This window comes from Capra hircus, chromosome 16, assembly GCF_001704415.2.
Source record: "Capra hircus breed San Clemente chromosome 16, ASM170441v1, whole genome shotgun sequence".
In the NCBI taxonomy this organism is placed as follows: Eukaryota; Metazoa; Chordata; class Mammalia; order Artiodactyla; family Bovidae; genus Capra; species Capra hircus.
In genome coordinates this window covers 29193241-29200356 of record NC_030823.1, presented here as the reverse complement: position 1 = coordinate 29200356, position 7116 = coordinate 29193241, and the positions used below count along the sequence as shown (strand labels likewise).

The 7116-nt window shown below is 43.6% G+C and overlaps 1 long non-coding RNA gene across 1 annotated transcript; it reads left to right on the top strand.

Moving 5' to 3' along the window:
- On the top strand, positions 1271-6714 carry LOC106502949. The gene is made up of 3 exons (XR_001296628.1): positions 1271-1300; positions 6159-6217; positions 6690-6714. It is a non-coding gene; the product is annotated as an uncharacterized LOC106502949 (long non-coding RNA).

Below are 7116 nucleotides of genomic sequence, written 5' to 3'. Positions count from 1 at the left end.
GAAGAGATCCCACTTACTGCCAAGGTAAGCTCCCCTTTCTTTACCTGAGATGAAAATGTTGGTTAATCTCTTTTTCCTTCCCAATCAAATTCAGACATTTGACAATGTTCAATATAGATGATACTTACAATTTCCTTGATCGGGGGGATATTGAATGAAAGTCTATTACCAACAGATACTTGGTTGAAAGGACATTTCAAAAATGACAGCATCACTTACAAACTAGAAAATAGTGAGCTTTTTCCCCGAACAGAATATTTTCCCACTGGAAAAAAAAAATTTGTATTTGCCTGTCAACATGGACTTGGGAAGTTCTTCCATGAAAAGTCAAAGAGTTTTCTGCAAGTGTCTTCACTGTTTTCACTGGGGCCATAAACTCAACAACCTGTTTCCAATCTGGTTTCCCAAAGTCACCCAAAGAACTAACTGTACCCAAGTTCACAGGATGCTGCCATCCCCAGAGGTCTAAATTTTTTTAATTGAATTATAGTTGATTTTGGAGAAGGAAGTGGCAACCCATTCCATTATTCTTGCCTGGAAAATCCCATGGACAGAGGAGCCTGGTGGGCTACAGTCCATGGGGTAGCAAAGAGTCGGACACGACTTCACGTTCACTTTCACTTTCTATAGTTGATTTACAATATTATATTAGTTTAAATGTATAGCATAGTGGTTAAGTGTTTTTCCAATTATACTGCATAAAAAGTTGTTAGAAAATAATGGCTCGGGCTTCCCTGATGGTCTAATGGTTAAGAATCCACCTGCCAATGCAGGGGACATGGGTTCATTCCCTGGTCTGGGAAGATCCCACATGCTGCAGAGCAACTAAGCCCATGTGCCTCAACTACTGAGCCTGCACTATAGCGCACAGGAGCTGCTAATACCGAGCCCGTGAGCCGCAACTAGTGACGCAAAACCTCCTAGAGCCTGTGGTCCACAACAAGAATACCACCACAGGGAGAAGCCCACGCACCACAATGAAGAGAAGCCCTCACTTGCCACAAATAGAGAAAGCCTGCACATAGCAATGCAGACCCAGCCTAGCCAAAAATTAAATAAACAAATCTTTTAAAAAAAGAAAAAGATAATGGCTCTAATTATCTGAGCTCTACAGTACGTCCCGGTTGCTCCTCTATTTTATACAAAGTAGTTTGTACCCTTTAAATTTGTACAACACTCGTGGCCCTGAGGAAAGGGGAACCTTTCCTTCTTCGCGTCGGTAACCTCGTTTGTTCTCTGTGAATCCTCACAGTGTCCTCTCCTCTCTCTTCCCAGGAGGATGCAAGAGCTGGTGAAAACCGTACGTATTCTGAAACCACTCCTCTTCAGAGGAGAAAGCTAAGTGATGAAAAGTGTGAGGCTGTCTTGCCCGCTTTGCTTGGAGAAACACCCTGATTCTGGGTTCCCACTAGGAAAGAGAGTGAAGGATTTAGTGAAATAAATGAATTTCCCTCAAAAAAGCGTTGAACTTGTGTAGTCCCCGGAAGCTGTGAGGTCACTTAGATGATGTTTGCTTGCGTGTATGAGGACTAACAGGCTCTCCACGTGTGAGGTTAGGGGTATGATTGTCAATCTGTGTGTATAAATGTGTTGATTCCCCAAGAGCTATTTCCCACTTGCACAGAACACTCCTGTCAACTTTCTGTTTAAAAAAAAAAGCAACACCTCATTCTTCCTTCACCGCAGCTGTTCCCAGAGGTTTGGATAATATTCTCTCTCCTCAGAGAGAGATGGGACAGAGATAAACGGCCCAAACTCATGACTTCCTAAAGTGAAAAGTCAAAATGGGAACCCAGATGAGGGTCCCAATGTGATGCTCTGGACCACTGACCTGTCCTTATCACACAGCCACAGGATCATCAGTCCTGAGGCAAGGGGGTCTCTGCTCCGTGTACATGCCTGGCAGCACTAGACTCTCCAGAGGTCCCAGACACTGCCCATCACTCTAAGGTGGCTCACAGAACCCAGGGCAGCTGTCGGTACATTCAACAGCCAACTTGGGCAGAGTCAAGCGTGTGAAACACACCCAGAAAGCCAGCACACTGTGCTCAGCTCACAGATTCTGAGAGGTGTGAGGTTCCACATAGGACAATGCAGGTCAACATCTTTCAGTGTTGGGGTCACTGTTTAGCATTTGACCAAACACAGCAAGAATGAGGGAGGTATTTATTGTATTGGATACTACTACCACAAGCCGTAGAAATGCTAGAATCCTGTAAACACTCACTGATGGCACAGTGGCAAAGAAGTCTAAATGAATTTGTTAGTCCTTGTGCCCATCAGCCATTTTACAAACCTCCTGCACAGCTGGGTTAGAGACATCAGCACTCACTCCAGCCTTCCTCTCTGTAATGAACTGTTCCTCTGGTTGGATGGCACATGGGAGTGTGAACTGCCACCAACTCAGCGGACATGCACACATTGTTTACAAAAAGAAGACAGGGAAGAAAATGGCACATGGTTGATAGTGTTAATTTTTAAGCAGCAGGATCTTAGTATTTTTGAACATTTATATTTTATTTTCCTTCACTTCAGTTCAGTCGCTCAAGTTGTGTCCGACTCTTTGTGACCCCATGAACTACAGCATGCCAGGCCTTCCTGTCCTTCACCAACTCCCGGAGTTTACTCAAACTCATGTCCATTGAGTCGGTGATGCCATCCAACCATCTCATCCTCTGTCGTCCCCTTCTCCTCCTGCCCCCAATCCCTCCCAGAATCAGGGTCTTTTCCAATGAGTCAGCTCTCCACATCAGGTGGCCAAAGTATTGGAGTTCCAGCTTCAACATCAGTCCTTCCAAACGACTGATCTCCTTTAGGATGGACTGGTTGGATCTCCTTGCAGTCCAAGGGACTCTCAAGAGTCTTCTCCAACATCACAGCTCAAAAGCATCAATTCTTCAGTGCTCAGCTTTCTTTATAGTCCAACTCTCACATCCATACATAACTACTGGAAAAACCATAGCCTTGACTAGACAGACCTATGTTGGCAAAGTAATGTCTCTGCTTTTTAATATGCTGTCTAACTTTCCATCCAAGGAGCAAGCGTCTTTTAATTTCGTGGCTGCAGTCACCATCTGCAGTGATTTTGGAGCCCCCCCCCCAAATAAAGTCAGCCACTGTTTCCACTGTTTCCCCATCTATTTCCCATGAAGTGATGGGACCGGATGCCATGATCTTCATTTTCTGAATGTTGAGCTTTAAGCCAACTTTCTTGCTCTCCTCTTTCACCTTCATCAGGAGGCTCTTTAGTTCTTTGCTAAGGGTGGTGTCATCTGTACATCTGAGGTTATTGATATTTCTCCCGACAATCTTGATTTCAGCTTGTGCTTCTTCCAGCCCAGCGTTTCTCATGATGTACTCTGCATAGAAGTTAAATAAGCAGGGTGACAATATATAGCCTTGATGTACTCCTTTTCCTATTTGGAACCAGTCTGTTGTTCCATGTCCAGTTCTAACTGTTGCTTCCTGACCTGCATACAGATTTCTCAAGAGGCAGGTCAGGTGGTCTGGTATTCCCATCTCTTTCAGAATTTTCCACAGTTTATTGTGATCCACACAGTCAAAGGCTTTGGCATAGTCACTAAAGCAGAAATAGATGTTTTTCTGGAACTCTCTTGCTTTTTCCATGATCCAGCGGATGTTGGCAATTTGATCTCTGGTTCCTCTGCCTTTCCTAAAACCAACTTGAATATCTGGAAGTTCATGGTTCACATATTGCTGAAGCCTGGCTTGGAGAATTTTGAGCATTACTTTGCTAGCATGTGAGATGCGTGTAACTGTGCGGTAGTTTGAGCATTCTTTGGCATTGCCTTTCTTTGGGATTGGAATGAAAACTGACCTTTTCCAGTCCTGTGGCCATTGCTGAGTTTTCCAAATGTGCTGGCATATTGAGTGAAGCACTTTCACAGCACCATCTTTCAGGATTTGAAATAGCTACACTGGAATTCCATCACCTCCACTAGCTTTGTTTGTAGTGATGCTTCCTAAGGCCCACTTGACTTTACATTCCAGGATGTCTGGCTCTAGGTGAGTGATCACACCATCATGATTATCTGGGTCGTGAAGATCTTGTTTGTACAGTTTCGTGTATTCTTGCCACCTCTTCTTAATATCTTCTGCTTCTGTTAGGTCCATACTATTTCTGTCCTTTATCAAGCCCATCTTTGCATGAAATGTTCCCTTGATATCTCTAATTTTCTTGAAGAGATCTCTAGTCTTTCCTATTCTATTGTTTTCCTCTATTTCTTTGCATTGATTGCTGAGGAAGTCTTTCTTATCTCTCCTTGCTATTCTTTGGAACTCAAATGGGTATATCTTACCCATTCAAATGGGTATATCTTTCCTTTTCTCCTTTGCTTTTCACTTCTCTTCTTTTCATAGCTATTTGTAAGAAATTTCTCAGACAGCCATTTTGCTTTTTTGCATTTCTTTTTCTTGAGGATGGTCTTGATACCTGTTTCCTGTACAATGTCATGATCCTCCGTCCATAGTTCATCAGGCACTCTGTCTATCAGATCTAGGCCCTTAAATCTATTTCTCACTTCCACTGTATAATCATAAGGGATTTGATTTAGTTCATACTTGAATGGTCTAGTGGTTTTCCCCACTTTCTTCAATTTAAGTCTGAATTTAGCAATAAGGAGCTCATGATCTGAGCCACAGTCAGCTCCCAGTCTTGTTTTTGATGACTGTATAGAGCTTCTCCATCTTTGGCTGCAAAGAATATAATCAATCTTATTTCGGTGTTGACCATCTGGTGACATCCACGTGTAGAGTCTTCTCTTGTGTTGTTGGAAGAGGGTGTTTACCATAACCAGTGTGTTTTCTTGGCAAAACTCTATTAGCCTTTGCTCTGCTTCATTCTGTACTCCAAGGCCAAATTTGCCTGTTACTCCAGGTGTTTCTTGACTTTCGACTTTTGCATTCCAGTCCCCTATAATGAAAAGGACATCTTTTGGGGATGTTAGTTCTAAAAGGTCTTGTAGGTCTTCATAGAACCGTTCAAATTCAGCTTCTTCAGCATTACTGGTCAGGGCATAGACTTGGATTACCATGATACTGAATGGTTTGCCTTGGAAACAGAGATGATTCTGTTGTTTTTTGAGATTGCATCCAAGTACTGCATTTCGGACTCTTTTGTTGACTATGATGGCTACTCCATTTCTTCTAAGGGATTCCTGCCCACAGTAGTAGATATAATGGTCATCTGAGTTAAATTCACCCATTCCAGTCCATTTTGGTTTGCTGATTCCTAGAAGGTCAACGTTCACTCTTGCCATCTCTTGTTTGACCACTTCCAATTTGCCTTGATTCATGGACCTAACATTCCAGGTTCCTATGCAATATTGCTCTTTACAGCATTGGACCTTGCTTCTATCAGCAGTCATATCCACAACTGGGTGTCGTTTTTTATTTTCCTTATGACAAGCTAAAAGTGAATAAATATAATAGCGTGATTTGCCTCACATGGAATTTGGCTCCCCAGTGACGTTTGCTTTTAATCAAGTACAAAATCTTCTAGATGTGGTTATAAATACAGTAGCAGCAACTGTGAATCCAGGAGGAAAAAGTGATCTTGGAAGAAGATAAGGAGACAGTAGCATTTAGTTCAGCTGTGAAGCAGACAGCAGGAGTCACAGGATTCTGTCAGTGAAACAGAGCATGCATTTTAGTGCTTACTCTTTTACAGACTATTTCACGTGATTAGATTCTCCAGAGATGGAAAGTCAGTGGCTCAGTTTTCATTTTTTACTCTTTTGTCTTCATCATCCAAATTCCCCAAAGGCAGCCTAATCTAAACATATTAACCACCTGCACGCGCACAATCAGGGCTTCCCTGGTAGCTCAAAGGAAAAAATCCCCCTGCAATGCAGGAGCCACAGAAGACGCAGGTTCGATCCCTGGGTTGGAAAGATCCTCTGGAGGAGGACGTGGTAACCCACTCCAGTTTTCTTGCCTGGAGAATCCCATGTACAGAGGAGCCTGGCAGGCTACAGTCCATAGGGTCACAAAGAGTTGGATGTGACTGAAGTGACTGAGCATGCACACACGCACGCATGTCCACACGATCCCAGCCCTTGTCCACATCAAGCCAAACTACTTGAGTAGCTTCTGATGAACACAACTAAGGTGCTGACAGTTACTCTGTGTCCTCTTAGCTCCCCCAGAGGATTTGTTGAAGGACAGAGCAGAGGAGGAAGCTTCACCCATCTCTAAGGTAAGCTCACCTTTCTTACCCTGAGATAGAAAGGTTAATCTATATCTCTTTCCATGGAATTAAGATACGGAAAACTGAGCATGCGCATCCCGGATGATGCATACAATTTCCTTGGGTGGGAGAATATGGAGTGGGAGTCTATTACCAACTCATGATACTGGATTCCAAGCGGAATTAACAAATCGACAACATCAGCTGCACACTGTACGGTAGTGAGTTCTTATTCTTGCAGCAATTTTTCCTCCTGGGAAAACAATCTTGTCACAAGCCAAGACAAATGAACTTGGGAGACGCATCCTCCAGGAAAAGTTCATGCCTTCTGGCCTGAGGAGGTTCGCTCTGCTGCTGGGTTCCCTTGACTTTGCTAGTCTTTCCCACCTGGTTTCTCACTGTCACCAAATGAACAAAACCCTGGGCAAATGGGCCGCAGCGTGATCTGATCCTCACAGTGTTTTCTCTTCTGTAATTGCAGGTGGTCTCAGTAGAAAGTGAAAACGGTATGTATCCTCAACTCACTCGGGGAGAAAAGTTTAGAAGGTGTGAAAGATGGGGCTTTCTTGCTGGTTTTCCTGTGGAGAGCCACCTGATTCCAGTTTCCTGCTGGGACTGGGAATATGGGACCTGGGGATGGAATGTGATTTTCCAGGTAAAGAACTGAGGCCAAGAATTAGCATCCCAGGAGGCAGCTGTATAAATGGCTAGGTGATGTCAGTCTGTGTACATAGGTGTGGGAGTGTCTGTATATGAATTCATGTGCTGTGACTCTGTTGATGGGCACTTGCATTGCTTCCATATCTTATCTTTGTAAATAAGAACTCAAAGATGAGGCTAGTGGTCTCAGGTGTGAGACCTGGTCTCAGCATCAAGATCCTTGGGCATGACTTGAAGAGGAAACACTT